Source organism: Globicephala melas, chromosome 16 (genome assembly GCF_963455315.2).
Source record: "Globicephala melas chromosome 16, mGloMel1.2, whole genome shotgun sequence".
NCBI classification, from domain to species: domain Eukaryota; kingdom Metazoa; phylum Chordata; class Mammalia; order Artiodactyla; family Delphinidae; genus Globicephala; species Globicephala melas.
In genome coordinates, this window is record NC_083329.1 from 56,510,971 (window position 1) to 56,533,649 (window position 22,679).

The 22,679-nt window shown below is 41.4% G+C and overlaps 1 protein-coding gene across 1 annotated transcript in view; it reads right to left on the bottom strand.

The window, feature by feature from the left end:
• The window catches only part of LRMDA (leucine rich melanocyte differentiation associated), a 1,109,211-nt gene that overhangs the window by 263,444 nt on the left and 823,088 nt on the right, over positions 1-22,679 (bottom strand). The window lies entirely within an intron of this gene.

Genomic DNA, 22,679 nt, shown 5'->3' on the forward strand with positions numbered 1-22,679 from the left:
TCAAAACATCTCATCACCATCTTTGGGCAAAACTGAACCCGTTATTCAATAGCCCAATTCTGAGTCATCATGAACATCAACAGAAGGTCTCCACATCCAGAAAGTTCTTCCCATGAGACCTTCTGGATATCATATATTTTAAACTTTTCAGGCTCTCAACTGGCACCAAAGAGCTTTAAAATACAATTATTTTTTAACAAGCTTGGTATCCCACAGAAGATTAAAAAAAGCTACAGCGATCTAAAGGGAGCAGCATGAGGGAAGGGCCAGAGAGAGATGCTGGGGTCATAGTACAACACGGAAAAAGGAGACCAAAAACAGACTGACAACTGAACCACCAGTCATCACAATAGACATTTGGAATAATGACACCCCATCCTCCTACCCCACCTCCTCACACATACACATGTCAGTAGCATAAAGTTAAAATCAGTTTAATATTTCCTGTATAAGTCAGGAATTAGATATTTAATTTCTAATTAGCATGTGTCAAGTAGCTACTGGTCACTGGGATGAGACATTATTCCTATTTTGTCCACACGCGGAACAGATAACACCACAAGAAAACAGGTGACTACTATGAAAGAGTAGTACAGAGAAGTGCTACAGGAACAACACTCTAAAAAGTTTTAATCCTACACTATGTAAATTTCAAATGTCTGGGAAAATAAATTATGTACCTCTCTTATTTTCCAAAGGCATTTTCCTGTCACTCTGTCACTCAGCCCTCTTTTTACCTCTTTCTAAAGGCCATGTTGAGGATGGCCCTGAATACAGTCAAGAATTCAAGTTCATTGCTGTCTTAGCAGATGAGGACACTGGGCTCGGGTAACATGGGTGAGTCCCTGAAGATCTGTGCCGTACGTAAAACCGGGACCTTGGTGGACTTAGAACTGGCTACTACATTAGAGTTTTACACCCTCATGAAGACCCAGAGGAAGCAGGCAGGATTCTCTGCTTAGAAACTCAACACCCACTACGATGACCAAAGTGGGATAGATGTGAATGTTCTGGTAGGCTACTGAAAGTCTTCTGGGCTACAGCCCACATGCTCTGAACGTCTACACCAGGATAGCTAAAATCTGAAGAAAAACCATGGAGCTTGGATGCTGACACTTAGCATGTGTGTGTGCAAATGTATCCATGTATGGGAACTGCAGAGGACGGCGTAAGTATATAAAAGGCTTCAAGTTCCAAACACAGTCTTTCTTTGTAAAGTTAATATTAATCGCCCATTTGTGAGCCTTTCTAGATAAGGATTTCATTCTGTGCTATGTTATCCCAAGTAGCAGCAAACAGATGCCTATCTATATGAACAGGCAAGAACACTGAATACTCATTACTCTCTAGATGTGAACATTTTACCCCTACATTATTAAATATTAACTTTCCCAATACTCATGCTTTAGATTACAAAATATAGTTGCTATAGTAGAATGGAGTCAAGAAAAATAATAGAAAATGGTTTAATGGATGCAAAGTCATTTGAGAAATAACCCCCAAACATCTTTATTCCTTTCCCTTTTTTTTCAAAATTATCTGATAATCATTCACAGAGCTACTCATGAAAAAGGCTTTTTTAATTTGTTTTATGCTATCAATAATTGTTGACATCAGAAGTTTCATTCAACTAAACGTGTATGCGTAAAGCTATTTCCTTGAGGGATTTCACACCCAAATATGTGAGACAGTACTACGTGAAAAATGACTAACCAAGTATCATAATCAGTAAGTCTTATGTCCTGTGCAATATTTCTAACCATTCTAGCAGCCTTATGCTCCCTGTGGCCAAAGGAAAATGCAAAACTGACTCACAGATTTATTTCCTAAAGAAATACTACCATGAGCCTCTAAAATCTTAGTCTTCAACTCTTGGAACACATCGTAGTCCAGCAGGATTTAGTCATTGACAAAATATGCATGAACCTACCCCAGCGGTAAACTCCATTCTGGGCATATGTAATATTTAGGATGGCCCAAATGACAAAAATTAAAAATGAAAGGAAGGAGGAGGCGTAGAGAAGGAAGAAAAAAAAAAAAAAAGAAACTTAGAAACAAAAGAAAGAAGAAAAAAAGATGTTTGGGGGTTATTTCTCAAATGAGAAATCGAGTAAAACATTTTCCACCATTTTTCTTAATTCCATTCTACAGTATCAACTATATTTTGTACCATTTCAAGACAGCAAAGCCCTGCATGTTCTACAAGCCCTCCTTTCCCTTTCCCCCCATCTAGGATTCCTAAGGTTCTGAAAGACAATCACGGCCACTGAAACCCAAGCCTGACTCCCCGCAGCTCCTGGGTTTATCCTGCAACTGCACATTCATAACCAGTTCACAGAAGAGTTAACGACACTGTGGTAAGAAACATGAGGAAGACATGCAGTCTGGATGATTACAAAGGGCCAAGAGCAAAGGGCTCTAAAAAGATTCACTCGGGAATGTGGGCCTATGATTTAGTCAGTATGAAGCAAATTCCACTGGATTTTCTAAAATGAGCCCCTCTTCCTCCCATCCTCACCTCCACCAGAGAATTCCTGTAGATTTCAACCAACTGGGCGACCTTGCTTTAGAGAAGACACAGTTCCTGGCAAAGGGGTGTAGTGTCCTACCCAAAGTGACCATCCTTAGACCATCTTTTTAAAACCAAAACGTGATCGCGCCTCCCCTCTGCTTAAAAGCCGCACTATGATTTACCTTGCTTTGGGATAAGTGAAAATCACCACTTGCTGCTCAAAAGGCCTGACCCTGGCCTACTTCTCCAGCCCATCCCTCCCTTCATCCTCTCCCACTGTGACCTTCTTCCTGTTCCTTCAGCGTGCTAGGCCCCATTCTACCCACAGTCTTTGCACAAGCCTGGTCTTTCTTCCTAACCTCTTCCCACCCAGATTTTTTGCCTAGTTAACCCTCTTACCTTTCAATTATCAACTCATGCATCACTACGTCAAAAAGATTTCTCTGACATCACCTTTACACATACTTCCAAGGACCCAATATTTCTTTTGGGGGACATATCATAGTTTGTAATTATATCTTATTAGCACATCTGAGTGATGTTCCTAAAGAGTTCGCTCCTTGAGGGCAGAATTCCTCACCTCCTAAAAGTCTGGCTCAAGGCAGTTTCTCAATAAACACTTAGATGGTGAAATAAGTGAATTAAAAACCCTGAACAAACAGCATTCCCCAGAGGCTCCAAGAGCTGAGGGTAACAACAGCACACATCTTCCCAGACTAAGTCACCCTCTACACTGCCCTCCGAAGTGGCCTCCCCCCCACAAACAGAGCTCCTAAAAGTGGAAAAAGACGGTACCCACAGTGCCCCCAATGCCACCATTGCTTCCCATGCGCATTTCAAACAGGGCCCTGGTGATTCCGCATCCGTGAAAGGACTTTAAGTTACAAGGTAGGCTTATGCAAAAGGAGTCATCCAAAGGCAGTTTTAAACACACAAAGGGAACCTCTTTCCTATACTTCAGGCTGGCTCTACAGATGGGAAACCTGCAGTTTCCAAGATGTAGTCAAGTGACATCAGTCAAAGATTTGGGGCCGCGCTGGAGGGAGCCCGGCCACGAATGATCCCAGGTAGCCCCAGCTTTCTCAGCTTTCCTTTTGTTATACCTGTCTCTGTCCTTCAATTAATGATTCTTTTTTCCTTTTCCCCTAATGAATGAGTAATACAATGTTTAACCCGAATAAAGACATGATACGGGCTTGACCCCAGGAGTGCAGGGGAGCCTCCGGGATCACTGTCCTTCTGGCTCCTCCAGGGCTCGCAGGGAAGGGCTGGGAAGGCCAGAGAAAGCTGCCTGAGGGTCTTAAGGGGCTGTCATCAGGAGAGAAAACTGAGCTGTAGTGTGGCCGCCTGTCACAGGGCTCCATCGGCAGAAGGGGGTGCTGCGGTGTAACCTATTTGGGATGCAAATGGAGTGCTTCGGAGCTGCGGATTAGAGCCGCTGAGGGCAGGGCCTCAGCAGTCCTAAATGTTGGCTCCCTGCTTGTCACTGCTCACTGCGGGTCGTTAATAGAACTCAGGGTGGTGTTACTAAATGTGAGCATTAAAAAACAAAACAAAAAAACCCCCTGACAACCAAAAGAAACAAAACAATGAAAATAAGATGTGGCAATCCTCTCCGAGGGAATTCTACTCACCCAGACCAATGGAGAACTGTTTATTCAAGATCACTGGAGTTCAACAGTTTTATTAGGTTTAAAGTGGCAGCTATCTACCACAGACTTACTACCCAGTAAGTGAGAGAGAGAGGGACAGGCGGAGAGACAGGGAAAGGGAAAGCAAGCAAGCAAGGAAGGAAGGAAGGAAGGAAGGAAGGAAGGAAGGAAGGAAGGGAGGGAGGGAGGGAGGGAGCGAGGGAGGGAAGAAGGAGAGAGTTAAAGCCCTCTGTATGTGCCTGTGAACAGCAAGAAAGAAAGACTACTACAGACTAAAAGGTTTTATAGAAAGCACTAGAAGGTGAGCGCCGGAGGGCTATCTCCCCTCCTCTTGCTTGAACGTCCACAGAAGTGGAAGGAAAGAATCAGAACAAAACCTCCAGCTTCACAGCACCAAGCCAGCTGGTCCTTCTGCTTTATTTTCTGACCAAATCAGGTGCTCATTCTGCCTGGTGAGTTTTCCCCTTTCCCTTGACTCCAGCCAATTCCTGTTTTCTTCAACTGGAGCTCCCCAAGACTCATCAAAAACACGATTTAATTACATCTCCCCCCCCCCAAAAAAAAAAAAGAAAAAAAAAAAAAACAAGGGAGGAGTGTAAACATGACTCCTTTTTATCTCCTGATACATCTGGACAAGCAGACAATGTGCTAAAACAAAATAAATCTGCCCTGACAGTCACATCAAAGAGTTCAGCGAGGGGGGCTTGCAGCTACTTAAAGCACAGGAATGCTGTTGCCAAGCACCGGCCCACAACTTATCCGTCCCTGGAAGAAATGCCTTTTTCTTTCTTTCGGGGGAGATGAGGAGTTGTAGAGTGGGAACCAGACTGCAAAAAGGAGATTGGGGATTTTCAGGGATTTTGAAGCTTAAAATAAATTGTGTGAAGAAAGGGGTTTTGTCGTGTTGTGTTTTCTTTTTGACACACCGTTTATATTTTTATAAAGGTAGTCTGTGGAAACCTTCTAGAAAGCATTATTAGGATTCACAGAAATAGGCGATTGCACAAACACTCCTATACAAATTTGGGCCACATCTCATTGTTGTGGATTTCTCTGTTATAAAAAGAGTCGAACGCTAGCTCAGGCGTCTGAGGAAATATCTCACATTCGCCAAAGTCAAGAGTGAAAAATCCTTAAGTCGCCATAATAATAAATCATCCAACATCACAAACCACAACCATTTTTTCTAAAAGGCAGGAAATGGAGCATCTACCCCAGCAAACAAAACACGAAAGAAAACAGAACCCCCCCCCACAAAAAAAGAAACCGAGTGTGAACTGCCATGTGCGATGAAATAAATCTAGCCTGATGACCCAAAATATACGTCCAGTCTACCCAACTCGGGTTTTCATAGTAAAACACAGAAGGGAACTGACCCCGAAATCTGGCCAACACCTCCAGCCTTTTCTCCCCACCACCCCCCGGGAAGGGACCAAAACAGATGCTGTGAAATTCTGTCTGATCTTCATCCCGTATGCTGGTTCTCAAGAGGGAATACCAGGGAGATTTTCCTCTTCCCATGAACACATCCTCAGGTGGTAAACTTTGCCCCATTTCTTCCCTCTAGCAAACCTACTAAATTTAGTTATGCTGGGAAATATGAACTGAACATGAAATGGCATTGCAGAGAAGTATGTTCCATGAGGACCTGAGGGTGCTCTGGAAAAAAAAAAAAAAAAAAAAGAGCCAGTTCAAAATAACCTACCAGTTTTCAGTATGCACCAGACACCACCAGAGAGATTTCGCCCTTGCAACAGAGGGGCTCAAAATATGCAGAGACATTATTCTGGCCTAGGGAAGCCAGGGGCATTTTATGTCAACAACTTGCTATTTTCTTTTCTTGGATCAAAGGAAACAAATTCTGAAACTACTATGACCCCCACACAGGATAACTATCAACACCATGAACAATTACCAAGTCTGTGATATTGCACAAATAAATAACACTTACCATTATCTCTAGTGCAATCATATTTATTAAACAGTGATGGAGGGCAGCAGTAACCATTTTTATTGTCCCATATAGCTCCTATTTTCTAATTAAACAAAAGGTTATTTCTACTGTTAACATAGCCATTTGTCTAAGTTGGGACTTACATAATACTTTTTGCCAAGCATGACAGAATATAAGAAATTATGTTCTGTGGTGGTTTTGTTTGGGTTTTTTTTTTTTTTGGTTTGGGGATTTTTTTGCTTTTAATTTTGCATGCTGAATTGCTACTTAGGGAGCTCTGTCGGTTCATAATCAAAGCAAGAGGCCATTGTGTGGAGAATTCATAAATAAACTTTGGCAATTTTTCCTACAACATGATGAAGCAAGCGCTTGGTCCTACCCTTTAGATTCAATCCAAGGGCAATGGTCTGTATTATTAAAGATATAGGTCAAGCAAGCTTGCGCTTCTGTATCCTGTGGGATGTTTTAGAAGCTGCTGTCACATTACCAAGATCTGTTCTGTGGCTCCTAATTATTCCTCTTGGCAGTTTAGGATTTCAAGTGATTCCTCTCACATGTATGTAAAAATTTATAAGCTGTTTCCTGTAACCAGCAAGTTATTTCCTTGTTGTTTGTAATTGCAGAAGATACCGATTAGAAAAAATGCACTCATTTCACTGACAAGGATAATAACTTAATAAAGTTTGCATTATGTCTTCTGCAAACCTCGATAATACTTGATATCAACACTTAAAGCTGTAATTAAAAAAAAAAATTCAATATAACTCTAAGCACAGGGCCATCTTTCTCCTGAACATGTTAACAAGAAAAAAAGTATGGATTTCCACCTCATCTTCAAATTTTACAATCAATTGGTCCAGAACATGTATTAAGTTGCCACTATGTTCAAAGAAAGGAAGGAAAGATGCCATTGTTTTCTGAGCATCTAGTATGTACTAGGCACACTCACACAGGCCATTTTATTTAATTCCCAGAACAACTCTATGGAGGAGGTGGATACATCCACAGTGGTCTCACTGAGAAAACAAGAGTCCCTGGGGTTCCACTCTGATTCTGTATTCCCAAGACAGCCTGACTCGAGCACCAGTTCTTTGCACCATCCTGAGAGGAGTAAACCATGCTGTGACTTGAAGCAGCTTACAGTCAAGTGGGAGTGAATAAGATAAGTCAACAACTGCAGTAACAGGAGGGATTGCAGCAAGTACTCCGAGAAGGAGTCCAAACAAAATAGCGGAGTGGCTGAACGATGGAAGAGATTTCATCTGGACAAGGAGGAAGCCAGAGAACCTGGTACAGCATTTGATTTCCACAAGTGAAGTAAGCTGGAAAGATATTAACATCCCTATTAGACAGATGAGAAAAAGAAGCCAAGTGCCTTTCCCAAGAATTGATGACTTGCCCAGGGTAAAACACAGCCTTCCTGCCTGCTTTCCTGCCAAGATCCATGATAATAATATCCTAACGTTCTAAAATGCCTCCCCACTTACGCGCTCTCTCTATTCTTCTGTCATGATAGCCTGAGTTTAAATTTTGTGCCATCAGCCTGAGTGCCTGCATAAGTAGCTGTATGACTTTTCTAGATTTCAAAACAAAACAATGCTCTCCCCTTGTGCGTGGCACCCCATATGTGATGATCATGGATCTCATAGTCTAATTTGTTTAATTTATTTTTTTTGAAGAATAGTTGATTTACAATGTTGTGTTAGTTTCTGCTGTACAGCAAAGTGATTCAAATATGTGTGTGTGTGTGTGTGTGTGTGTGTTCTTTTTCATATTCTTTTCCACTATGGTTTATGACAGGTTACTGAATATAGTTCCCTGTGCTATATAGTAGGACCTTCCTGTTTATCCATCACAGTCTATTTGTAATTATAAAAATTCACAACTCTTAAAATACCACCAAACAAAAAATGTTCATAGGCATATCATCAGTCATATATCAGTTTTTAATGAAAACACACATTTATTTATTCTCAATTCTGCCACTAAATACCACCTCTGTACTAGGAAGAGATAATAATAGACCTTTCACACCAAATATGCTATAACTCCTCCTCCTGGTTTTAAATAGATTTAGAATTTCTCTCATTTCTTTGCAGGTTGAGTTGGGGGTGGGAGGAGATGAGAAGTATTATTTTCTTTATGTAGATGTAAACGGGAAGCTGAGTAAACTGACCCACTTTATCTGACTCGTAATCCTATAAAGCTTGATGACTCGTAATCCTATAAAGCTTGAGTTCCAGGTCTCTGTTTCTTTACACTATGGAGATGGACATCCTTCTAAAGGTCGAGACCATTCATCCCCACGACCAGCCAAAGGGCCGCTCTTATAGTATTTTAGAATAGGACACCAGATTCAAGAGCCGTGATTCAAGGAATTCCTCCAATTCTGTACTTAGTGAATTCTGGCCCCCAGACAATGGTCCTGAGAGGAATCAGAAAGTTATTCTTTAGGAACAACTGTCTTTGCAGGGAAGGTTTCCACCAAAGGAAGGGATGGTTCAGAGACATTGTAAATAACCACTGTACAAGCAGACCAAGTTAGAAAAAGGAAAGGAGCACAGATCCTATAAATGTCCTCTTCCCAATGTTTAGCTGCGATATGGCAGGCTTCTAGGCCTGGGTTAACCCCTTTGAAAGACAAACACAAGGTATTCAAAGGCTGCAATTACTTGATTACTTGGAAGATAATAGATGGAGTACCCGGATGAACTAAAATGGCACAGCCTCACATCTACAGGAATGAATACATTATTAAATCTACTCTCCAGGGCCTCTTGAGGTCCAAGTCATTTTTTAAGGTTGTATCAACCATGCGAACTGCAGGACTCCTGAGAGACTGGAATATCTCAGAACATATGGACACACATAATGTATATAACACATATGGCGCACATGCTCATAAAAGGCTCTTCCCTCTCCCTTCCTTCAACAGCAGACATGCTGGTATGTACGTAGGAGGAACATTTATCTGGTACATTCTAAGTCCCATTGCCTATTCTATGGCAATTTGGCTTTGGCTTTTCTCTGTCTGATTAGAAAATAAAAGGAGGGTTGCCTAGGAACAATACACTCCCAAAATTTCTGGAGCTATAAGGAAAATCAAGAACATTATGGAGATAGGGTCTCTTCCCAGAAGATTTCTGATATAGTTGGATAACCTGATGCCAGAAGCAATTAGATAGCAATACAAGAAGGAGATGAGAAGGGAAGACTCATTGGACCCTCCACCATGGAGTCACAGAACAATTTTTGACGGCTTTTAAGAAATTGAGTCGAAATGTGTTTTTCGTAGAGGAAAGCGTTCTAGAGAGTAAGGCATTATAGCACGGCTCAAGCTGCTCCCTCTAGCAGATGTCTCCTTGACGACATTCTACACATCCTTCAAGGTCCAACTCAGGCATCACCTCCTCTTTGGCTTCCCCGGACCTCTAAGGGCTGCCTGGCGCTTGCGTGGCAGATGCCTGTGTCAAAGCGCTTGGCGGTGAGTTGAGTTCTTGGCACTGTGAGTCTCCTAAGTCAGAGTCCATTTCTTCTCCCATTTTTGTAACTTAGGCCCCAGGACCCAGCCTGACACACAGAGGGCACTTCGCGCAGGTCGAGTTAATGAGGACAAGGGGAGAGGATGGCAACCGTTTCAGATGGTCTCTGTCTTCCCGTCTTCCGCTCCCATGCTGCTTGCAGGCAGTTGACAATCTCCCACCACCACGTTAGACTAAAGCGACCTGGGATTCCTCCAACACGCAGCTAGTACCAGCTCCTTCCCCACGTGGCTAACTGGTTGGGGGTTGGGGGGTGGAGTTGGGGGGATGTTAGCAGGATGTTTTCCTCCGCAGGCACAGCGCCGAGGCGCATTTTTAATGATTTACCAGTTCTACTTGACTGAGCCTGCACCCTGTAAGTGGATCATATGATCAGCGATCACAAGTTAAACTGCTTTTGTTGCTCGCAAGGCATGCATGGTGGGCTGGCTGCAGGCACCAGCCGCTCGCACGCAGCTGTGTGTAAGACAAGGCGAGGTTACGTACGACAGGCAGTTAATGGCTCATACCAGCAAGCCCTCGCCGTCCATCGGCACATGCGGCTGAATTTTAAAAAGGTAAATGACCTTGCAGCTGGGAGCTTTAACTATGTGCTTTTACCTATTTGTACCTGGATAAGTAAACATTTGCAGCACGCCAAAAGGCCCTGAAAGCTCTATTGTAGCCATAGGCTAATCCCTTTCTCTCTGGATGAAAGACTCCAAAACAAACTGGGGGAGAAAAAAAAAATCATTTTCTGCCTCAAGTAGCACAAAGGTAAAGGGGGGCAATGGTGATAATGACTTCCATTTGTTGTAACTTTCAGAAGTCACCAGGGCTCCAGTCCTAACCAGCTGCCTATAGTTAGGATTCCACTTTCCAGGAAGAATGACAGAAACAAGAGGCCCCCAGACAGACAGAATGGTTCCAGCCACAGCCAAACAGAACTGCCTCCTACTTGCCGGTGAATCTGACACAAGGAAGCTGGAATGAACATCTCCACACTTGTTCTGCTATCCAAAATGGTTGCTCCTCCCAACTGCTGTCACTCAGGGCCAGTAAAGCAGGCCCACCTTAGTTCTCTCCTGATTTCCTTCCAAATCTACAGAGGAATATTCATGTCGTGGAGTCTGGGTCTTCTATCACAGATCACCCGCATCCTGCTTCGAGGTCTCCAATAACCAACACTGAACTCTTGTCTCGTAAAAGGCCCTTCAAATACCTCCAAGTGCAACTGGGCCACCTGAGCTACATCTGAAATGCTGGCTGACCATCCGAATGCTTTCCAAAGAGTGGAATATTGGTGATTTACAATCTGAGTGGGAACCTTGGTAATGCTGTTATTTTAAGAACTCGTCAATCAGTTGGGATGAAGATAACATTTATTGCAACATAAACTGAGATTGCCATGAGAACAAGCAGAAGGTATCTGTGGAACATTTAAGACATTTCACAGGCAATGAATCAATGGAGGGCAGTTCAGTGGAGTGATAAGAACACTGGGCTAAGAGCTCCCCGCTCTGCGGTGGTTCTGCCCGTCACCAACTGCATGACTCTTAACACATCTCTCCACACCTTTGCACCCGAGACTGCACTCCCTTGTTTGACAACTCTATTGAGTTCCTACTTCATGCCAGGAAACCATACTAGGCACTGAAATAAGCAGGATGGGTCAGCGGATCTCTAGGTATCGTTCATGTATGCATACGCAAATAAATTCACAAGTAAGAAAAACTGCTAGTCACCATCTGTTGACCCAAAATATTCCTTAAATGACAAGAAATGTTTTCTTCCCCATGATTCAGTTAATATGGGTTGGCCTAATGAGGTTGGTTTATATCCATGAGAGGAAACAGCACTCCTCGGTCCAATATACAGTTTTAATAAACTTTATTAAATTTCCATTGATCCATATGCAAAAATAATTCGTTTACAATTTGAACTCAGTCTCCTAAATGGTGCCTAACTCAATAAAGGAAGAAGCTGAGAAACAGCAGCTGTATGGCTATTAACACATTACGCCATTAAAAACATTAAACAGTTGGGTTTGGTGAAGGAGTCAAAGTTAACCCCTTGAATATCTCTAAACTGGAGATTAACCTTGGAACACACTTTGCAGCAAAGGGAAACCAGTGACTTGGGGAAAAAATTCTCTCTACCGTCTGAATGAACCTGCAGGAGTGGAACTCTAGCCTATGGCTTTGCTGTACAACTTCTAGGAACCTCCTCCAAATGTGCAGTCTGAGCCCCACGCAGGAAGGACAAGGGGCGGGTAGGGTTAAAAGGATGTCATCATAATGAGTAAACCAGTAGCTTATTTGACACATTAATAGGATTCATGCAGCACTGTATACTTCTGGTACTTAAATAAATTGGTTAGTTTTGACCTTGTACTAATGAAACCAGAGTCAAGGTACAATCCTTTCTAGCCCGTGGGTTCTCTTTTGTGATCATATCTGCAGTCCAATCAGTAAGTCAATAACAAGTATTAACAGAGTACTAAGTAAGGCTAAGCCCCTGTATATACCATGGAGAGGGGGAGAAAAAATTAAGAGACGTGAAAATCTGAGAACGATTAAGCACTATACTGGGTAATTCCAAAGATATATAGGGGCCTGAAGAAAAGACATGAGTGAAGGTTAACAAAGAGAGGAGTTTAGGAAGAAAATGGGATTGAGCTGTACTTTGGAAGAAGGGTAAGGTTTAAGTAAGTGCAAGGAGAAAACTAAGAGTCAAGAGTGAATCTGAAGGTGGGGACTGAGGGGCACAGATGGCTTAAGCAATGGGAGGGGGTGACAGACAATAAGGATGCTATTATTTCGTTAGCATTTTTGGCTATAAGCCCTTTAAGGGGTACAAGGGAGGAGAGGTGGGATTGACCCGTGCATATCCATCCCACCACTGTAGAAGGAAAGCAGAGGGCATGCCCACAGAGGGGGCAGTGTCCAAGAAGACACTGAAAGATTGCTCAAACTTTAGAAAATCAAACTCTGTTTGGTATCCAAGTTGGTGACCACGCGATTTCTTAACTTAGAATTCTGAGTGACCACCTGAATATAAACAAGGGAATGCCTGAAAATTCTTGGGCAAACCTTGAAATTCTCAGCACAACAGTGAAATCTGAGTCAGAAGGGATCCTTGCTGTGAGGCTGGCCTGTCCATTTTCCCACAAGGTTATAGGTGTCTCTTCGACACCCCCTCGCTAAAATGGCCCTCCTGCTCTGGTCTCAGCCCTTCCACTACACTCAGCATGCACTTCTGTGCAAGGCAGCCCTTCATTCTGTTTACTAAGATCCCGTATTAAAAGTTCCTTTTTACATTGTACCAGAACTTCCTTCCCTGTACCATTAACCCGAAGGTCCGAGCTTTGTCCTTAGAGCAACACTCATCCACGTGATACTGCTTCAACTATCGGAAAGAAGATTCTATGTGTCACCTTAATCTCGTCTATTCTAGGCCAAGTATTTACATAACACTCAACAGCCTGGTCCATCTCGTGGTCCCTCTCCATTAGTTGTCCTGTTGTTCTTAAAACATGAAACCCTGAACGGAATGTAGTCCTCTAGATGGTGTGTGAACTGTGCAGAACTCAAGACGACATTCACTTTGGAAAATTAGGCTCCAAAGCCTCCATTACACCCAAATTGGCAATACCTTTCCAAGCTATATCCCATGGTGTGGTACACATCAAATCTAAGTCAAGTAAAATATCCCAATGCTTTTGATGTGAAACACTACCAAGCTAGACCTTTCAAGCACATACTTCTATAACTGATTTTTTAAAATAGAAAGCTGGACTTCAAACTTACAGTTCTATTAAATTTTGTCTCGTAGGTGTCAGGCAATGTTTTAGCTTGCTGAGACCACTTAGAACTATGATCTGAAACCTCTGGTATGTCCTGACCTCCCTAACTTTGTATTTTGAAAGTTAACAAGCAAGGCCTCTTTCTAGCTCCTCACAAGTTATTGATAAGAATGTTCACCGGGTCAGGGACAGGGACAAATTAAAGTCTGAGGCTAAAATATACGGATGAAGCCTAAGGCTTAGGCAAGCAGATAAAACATTTTATAAGTTCTTTGGGATGGGTAAAGACAGATACCAAGAGGTGACTTCACCAGTATCAAGGTAAACACTTAGATGAGCAATGCTACTTTCTTTTTTTCCTAAGAGCTATGTGTATTAGGTCTGGAGCAATTAACAAACCGAAGAATTTCCAGTATGAGCTCTCTCAGTTTCATCAAGAAATTTAAAAAGAGAAACTGAGGATTATCCAAGTTAACCTATAGCTCTTGGAAAGATGAACACAAAAGAAACAGAGTTCACCTGGGTCTTTGGCCCAAGAACTTGATACTGGGTTTAGAGTAAGTTTCTCCCCCCAAAAGATTGCTACATGGATTGATGAGCAAACATCTGAACAACTGACAGCAGAACACCCACCCATGCTTGTCAACTCTCCTAGACTAAGGTGTATTTACTGTAGAAGCGCAAAGAATCTTTATTAAGAACAAAAACCAGAACAACCCCCAAATGTAGCAGTCTGGCTGAAGGATGGCTACCATGCCCAATAACAGAGAACATGAATGTGAACTATCTAATTATGAGCGAGTGACATGAGTGAGTGACAAGTTACTTCTCAGAGACAAATCTGAGGGGTAGATGGTCACTTGACCACTTTTCACATGCCAGCTGGAATCATGTATCTAAGCGATAAGGTAACATGCGAAATCTACAATGTCTGCAGAAATCATAGGTGACCCTGCCACATGCGGCCATCGGCTCATTAATTTGACTAATTATAAAGACCCCTAACTCCTAATAACTATCTCCCTAGAGCCTGAACTTGAAGAGCCAAACCACATGCTTGTTGAAACTCAAAGAATCTTGTAAAAGCTAAATTATAATGCCACCAACATAGGCCAAATCACCTATAATCACCTATATGGTACCACTGAGAAGATATTTAGGAGTAAAGTCTGAAATGACATCAATACAAACAGGAGACCCCCTTTGTATAATCCTTTTCTAAATGTTTCAGCAAAATTACCTTTTTTGGTCGTCTCACCAATCCCACAAAAAAACAGACGGCAAGCATTATGCTCTCATTTTATAGACACAGAGCTAGGGAGACAGATGAACATATTTGCCTAAAGATACACAGTGATAAAAACACAGTCTGTTTTCCCTTTCTGCAAATTTGCAAGCACAGCAGTCCCAATTCTCTGGTTTCCAATGTTTTCGATGGACTTTCATTCAAAGAGGTGAAACAACCACGTTTCGTAATGTCTGTGCCACCTTAACGCCCAGACAGGGTATGGGGACAGGGTATGGAACTTCTCTATATTAAGTGTCCAATGGTGAACCCACAAGGCAATTGTCACAAAGGGCTTTCTGATGTCAGTCAAAGCAGGACTGTGTGAGGAACATCAGTCCAATCTACCTAGAAAGCAGGAGTCACAGAAGAATATCATGGGGACTTGTCACCAGGAATGCCATTAGTTGATAAAAATGAAAGTGAAGCCTATCATTATTTCATCCATCTAGTCAATCTTCATTGGAAACAAACGTACACAGATTGGCCATTATATCCCCAGCTATAACATGAGCAGAGATACTGCACATCCAGCGACATTTCAGGCAAATTATCTATTATAAATAGGCAACAATTTGACCCTGAGCTACTCGGCTAGGAACCCTGAACCTGGAAGCAATATGGGGAAAAAAGCAGACAGGATCCTGAAGACTGGCTTCCAGAATGTGCACTCCCACCTCCCCAGCTATGTGAGCTTGGCTGGCAAGTCATTTTATGGCTCTGAGCCTTCGTTTTTTCTTCAGAAAAACGGTGGATATAAATATAAGCGTTAATTCCTTCCATGATTACTATGGAAATTACATGGGGCAGGGCACTTGAAGGCTGTATATGTGTTGCACAAATAGGAAGAACTAAAATGTAGCCTTATCTCCGTGACTGCTTAATGCAAGCTGCTGGGCAACCTTGTATTGACCTCTCCTGGCCTGTGCCAGATAATTTAGTGCCACTATCGTCATTAGTAAACATCCACCAGGGGCCTGCTATGGGCTTAATTACACAATGGCTTGTACGGTTCACTGACATTCTCACGCATATACTTCTGGTCTTCTTTAAGCAACTGTATGCTCATCCAGGGACAAGAACCTGTATGTCAACAGGTATGCATTTGTATATGTATCTTAGCCCAGTAAAAGAAAGAATACATAGTAAACTCTCAATAAAGAAGTTACTTGATTGTCTTGGAAACCAATGAAGGATAGAAAAGTCAATGACAGAGAGAGTTAGAACATGAAAAACTCTTACTTGTGCAAAATCTAAGATTTTTTTTTAAAGGGATGGGCAGTATTTCCCTCTGTAATCTCATATAGAAGGATGTTTAAAGGAAAAATAAATACCTACCAAGCGTCTTAATCAAGCTATTCCACTTAAGAGCATTAATCTAAGTATGCAAACCTTTACCTGACTGATCATTAAGGTATCAAGAACTAATTTTCCTCCTTTTAGGAGCTTGCATGTCACATCCCACCCCTTGGGCCTTCCAGAAACACACTTAAATGCCTAACTGGGAGAAAGAAAAGCATTCCAGACAGCCAGGTGTTAGTGAGTCAGCCATTAAAACTTCAGTTATAAAATATCCCCCAAACTGTAGAACACTTCAGTCATTAGAAGATCATAAATAGATTAAGATGACATTTTAAATTATTATGACACCACATGTATAAAATGTACATTGTTCATCACAATATCCCAGTTGACTGTGACTCTGATTGTCTGAAGTTAAAGATGAAGTGTATATGTTAGTTTTGGGGGGACCCAACAGCAAAAGACCTGGAGGGAGGACGGTGGAGAAAGCAGACACCTAAGTGGAAATTGTGAATGTTGCATCCCTCCTGAGGCAGAGAAAGGCTTTAGATTCATTTTGCAATAACACTCATTTGCTTCTCCTCGAGGAAAAAATAAATCCTTGCTTCATTTTTAGAGGACCAGCCTAAAGTATAAAAGAAAAGAACCCCCAAATCCATAATTTTGAAACCATCTTCTAAAATGTCATGGTACCCACTCTTCTTTGAGCTAACTGAAAGGTTTTAATTAGAGTCCAATATTAATTTATGTCTAAAAGTAGAAAAGTAGCTCATGCCTCTTTTTTCATGTCACACACACCCACAACCACCTCTCAATGTCAACTCCTCTCTCATACTTTTTCACCACGTACTGAATGTGCAAAGCATGTCTCCAACTTGAAGGTGTAGCACCCCCTTACAAGAAGTGTGGCAGCTTCCTTGAAAAAGCAACAGTCCCTCTAACCACCAATACCAGAATACAGGACAGAGTCCCAGATGACCATTTCATGCAGACAGAAGAGAAACCTAAATTTTACAATCACTTATAAGATGGTCATAAGAATCAATGATATAAATAGTTCAGTCTTGCTCGCAAATCCATGCTTTTCAACCAAGTCTTACCAAGAAAGCAAATTCCTTTTCAGATTTAAGTATTTGGGGAAATGTGTTCTAGGGTTAACGTACCTAACTTAAATCTATACCAGCTGACTCACATGAAGGATTAGGCCCATTAAGGAGATTATAACAAGTAATTAGCAAGTTTGTGGGTATTTAGGACACTCTACAGGTATGTGTGTGATTCTGCCACATACAGTGGCAAGTCATTCTGCCGAAGTGGGCAGGGAGAGGGATGCGTTAACATACAGTTAGGAGTTAACAGTTAACAATAGATACATCCATACAGTCAACAATACATGCAGTTAACAATAAATACAGTCAATAATAGATACGATTTAATTTTGTCCTAAGAATTTTAAAAAATTTTATTAGGACCAGAAAAGTGAAAGTGGTACAGGCATCAGAGAACCTGATGTAAATATTCCCCTCCAAAATTCTTCTCTCAGAACCAGTCAATGTAATTTCCCATGTTCCTTTCTAGATTATCCTGGTTTGGGGGAACAACCTTTCTCAAAACTGAGGATATGAGATCAATAATATGGTCCCATCAGATGCCCCAAAAGGATCAGTGTTAAAGAGAGTAATTAAAGATCAATTCAAAGGGGCAATTATTCATCTACTTGGTCAGTCATGAAACACTTCGGAGAAATAAACACCAGATTTTCAGTAGATTGAAAGAATTGCAAGACACCAGGTCCAACACTTTCTAAAAACGCCAGACCATATCTGTCCAAATATACTCTGTAACAGGGAGATAACACACTGTACTCTACTAGAAAATGATTCTTATACGACCTGAAATCTCCTTCCTTGTAACACCATGTAGAATAAGGTAAATGCTTTGTTTCTGTGGAGCCCTTTAAATCTTTTCTGCATTATAAACAGTAAGAAGGAGGTCTTGAAAAAAGAAAAAAAATACTTTGGAAACAATCATGAAAGAAGGCGACCTCACATTCTCCGAGGCCAAGTCTGCCGCTCTGATGATTTGGCAGGTATGACTTAGGCCGTCAGAAAGAGACTGTCTATTTTTCTGTCTGTACGTATTAGAAGTTGGGGAATGGAAAACAATTTAGTCAAGTCTGCGTCCCAACTTTTCTTTTCTCCAAAATATCCTCTGTTAAGGAAAGCTGCAGCAACATCCTCTTCTGCGCTACAGAGGCCAAGTTCTACCGTTTTTAAAGAAAGATCCTGTGAATGTCTTTAAGTTTATGTGAGTCCAACATCCCACCTCCATCTTCCCACCATAGCACCCTCTTTCCCTTAGCTTGGGCAAATCGTAAGTAAGTTATTCACTTATTGAACACACTCTTACTGAATGTCCATCTTATTAAGTATCATTTATATTTGTTTGTGTCAGTAACTGCCTCTTTGCTGGAGGAAACTTATTCTTGAAAGAGAGCCTCATGGGCAGAGAACATGGCTTCATTTGATTTTCATAGAGGCTGGAAGATATTGTCTTTCCTGATTGAATCTGGCTTTATACATTTCAAAGGATTTTCCAAGAATATCTACTACACAACATACCTTTACCTCAACCCCGATATTCCCTAGTATGAGCCAGAGTATCTTCTTATGTTGTAGTTACAGTATGGGGAGGGAGAGTTGCAAATCTGGTCACAGATTTTTAAGAGTTCATGAAGAAGTCTCCCCTAATGAATGAACTGGAAATTAAACCAAGAGGCTGAGGTCTCTGAACCAGTCCTGATTCAAGGCTTGTTTTCTGGGTGTTTCTCCCCTTTCTAATGCCAAACTAATCCCAAACCATTTATTCCACCACAGCAAGGAGATTCAAATGGAATCAAAGTTCATATGAGATCTGGCAAGATTGACTGTGGTTGGGCTTCCTCCAGAAGAGATTTGTTTATGTGATGGTCTTTTTACAAGGCTCAGAGAGCAGAGTGTCAATTTTTAGCAAGGATTTCTCCTCCCTTGGAAATGAACTAACAATGGTGTCACCAGAGAATGTTTATGAACACAACACTAAAACTGGACCAAAACAAAACACACTTTATTTCTGCTTACTGAGAATGCATTGCCTTTCCTATCAGGGGTAGGCTGGCACAGTTATTATTTAATTATACTAAATACTTCTGTTATTTTTGTTACACATCTACCGCTTCAGAAGATACCAAAGAACTGCAGGATCTCTGTCCTCAAGAGAGCTTAGTGTTGAGTTAGATTAAGACAACTGAATCTATAATGCATGGTACAATACACTGTGTTGTATAGTGGGAACATTTTTGATCCCAACTAGGTTCTCAAAGAATTCAGAAAAATATCTTTGTGGAAACTAGAATGGCTGAGCGAGAGTTCCTGGAAAGACAAAATGTGATCTAGTCCTTGGATAGAGATTAAGGAGATAAAGCTAAAAGTACATGAATGAAGAAAGTCAAGTCCACCTGTGTGCTGGGGGTCACTGCTGCTGAAGCAAACTACTCACTTTGGACAAAAGGGAAGGATGAGGGCCTGAGGCCCTTGGCTGGTCTCACCCTTAACTGCTGCTCAAACCACTCTCATTCTGGTCTCTCAGCAGAGCTGCCAAGAAACTCAACATATTTTTACCTCTTAGAATGTGGTCTGAAAACTACTGTTCTCTTTCAACCCTCACATTTAAAAAATGTGGAAAAACTTGAGGCTCAAAGACAAGAAATGCCCAAGGTCAGTGGGCTGGTTAATGGACAGGCAGGGGTTAGAGCCCAGATCATCTGATTCCCCAGACCGATGTGCTCTCTCCTTTCCCACACTGCCTTTTTAGTGCTGGAGCTAACAAATTAGCCATTCTAAAATAATATGATGAAGCAGGGAATCTGATAATCTCCAGTGGGAAGATGTTCATTGTCTTTTTCACCTTCCAGACTGTATCAAATAGTGAAATTTATAAAAAGATGGAAGAACTAGCATGAGAAAATGTATGCCATGGTGACTCTTTGAATGAGGACCAGAAAGAGAATAAAAAGCTTCAAGTGACCTACTGCACAGCTACGCTGCTTCCCCAATTAACTCCAAACAGACTTTGTCTGGGATGAAATGATTTACTCTTAACACAAGGTCAGTCCCACATATCCAGAATAAAGATCGCTAAATATGCTTATTTGAATTGAATTACATTTGGTAGTTTAAGAATATGAATTTACTGCCTTTTCAAGAGGGACTCTAGCACTGGGGAGAACTTTAAAATGCATAATACTTAAAACAGAAAATTAAATTCAGTAAACTTTTTTTTTTAGTTTTTATTTAATTATTTATTTGTTTAAATTTTATTGGAGTAGAGTTGATTTACAATGTTGTGTTAATTTATTTTTTAATTGTGGTAAAAAAAGCATAAAATTTACCATCTTAACTATTTTTAAGTGTACAGTCAGTAGCATTAAGCATATTCACATTATTGTGAACAGCTCTCTAGGACTGTTTTGTCTTGCCAAACAGAAACCCTGTACCTACTAAAGGACAGCTTCCCCTTTTCCCCTCCTCCAGGCCTCTGGTAACCACCATTGTACTTTCTGTTTCTGTGAATTTGACTATTTTAGATTGCTCAGAGAAGTGGGGTCATACAGTATTTGCCTTTTAAAGAAGAATGTTGATTTTGAGCTATGTATTTAAAGATGGGAGGACTAAATAGGCAGAGATAAAAGGGGCTACATAAAAGTACATGGGTTAGTATCGTGTGAAACATGTGTTTTCGTTCTTAAACATCTTTATTGGAGTATAATTGCTTTACAATGGTGTGTTAGTTTCTCCTATGTAACAAAGTGAATCAATTATACATATACATATGTCCCCATATCTCTTCCCTCTTGCGTCTCCCTCCCACCCTCCCTATCCAACCCCTCTAGGTGGTCACAAAGCACCGAGCTGATCTCCCTGTGCTATGCAGCTGCTTCCCACTAGCTATCTATTTTACATTTGGTAGTGTATATATGTCCATACCACTCTCTCACTTTGTCCCAGCTTACCCTTCCCCCTCCCCGTGTCCTCAAGTCCATTCTCTAGTAGGTCTGCGTCTTTATTCCTGTCTTGCCCCTAGGTTCTTCATGACCATTTTTTTTTTAGATTCCATATATATGTGTTAGCATACGGTATTTGTTTTTCTCTTCCTGACTTACTTCACTCTGTATGACAGACTCTAGGTCCATCCACCTCAATTAACCTTTATTGGGAGGCTAATACACTAGTACCCTAGAGTGACAAACGAAGCTCTCAGCTTTCCCAAGATTTTTAAACCAGGTCTCTGGAATCCAGGCCAGAGACACTGAACTGGCTCACCCCCTCATAAAGAGCTTCATTGGTGAGTTTAACATCTGTACTCAGTGGGCAGGACCATGCCCATAAGTCTCCAGCTAAAAGACCCTCAGGGGCATAAAACCGGGAATAATAAACAAATAGAAACCACTACCTAACCTAACTATCAAGTAAAAGACAAAAGCCAACACAGGGATAGAAGCAGAGTCCATATGCTTTTCATTAAGCTCTCTTACTTTTCTGTTATCAAGATAAAGGTTCACCTATTTTTAAAAAATTTTTGGCCCAATTAACCACTCATATTGACTTACTAGAGATTCTTAAGCCAGTCCTGGCTTTTCTAGGCATCTTACTGCTCCCCTCACTACACTGATATATTCCAAATTTGCAGACAACCATAAACAAGGTCCCTCATTATTCCCTTTGTGACTTCATAAAGACAAGTTACACCTTCAGCAGGTTAGGCTGTACAGAAAACTAGATTCTAGACAGACTGAATACCTATATCCTGGACATAGATGAGGTAATCTCATTTACTAATTTAGTAAATATTTATGAGCACCTACTATATGCCTGGTACACGCTAAGCACTGGAAATTCAGGGATGAATGAAACGAATAATCACTGTCCTTCTGGCTACAAAAAGAGAAGAAGGGGAAGAATAGAGAAATCAGAAAGTACCCCTACCTTAAACAAGTTAACAGAAAATAAAACAGTATTTCATTAAAGTCAGGGTTAAACTCTCTGTAGAGCTGGTTGGAATTTGTCCAAGACTGTATTAGTTTCCTGTTGCTACTGTAACAAGTTACCACAAACTTAGTCACTTAAACAACACGAGTCTGTTGCCTTAAAGTTCTAGAAGTCACCAAATCTGAAATGAATCCTATAGGGGTGAAAGTGAGGTGTCAGCAAGGCTGGTTCCTCCCCTGGTACCTCTGAGGGGAGAAGCCATGTTCTTGCCTTTTTAAGCTTCTCATGGCTTCCTGTCTAAGTGCTGTGTTCCTTGTCCTATATCCCCTTCCTCCATATTCAAAGCACATCACTCTAATCTCTGCTGCCTTTACCACACCACTTCCTCCTCTGACTGACACCACTTGCTCCGTCTTATAAGGACCATTGTGTTTACATCAGACCCACCGAGATCATCCAACTTAGTATCCCCATCACAGGATCCATAATTTAATCACATCTGCAAAGTCGCTTTGCCACATAAAGTAACAATCACAGGCTCTGGGGATTAGAATGTGCACATACTTGCATGGGCGTGACTCAGCCCACCACAAAGACCAAATACAATACAGGTTTCCCCCAC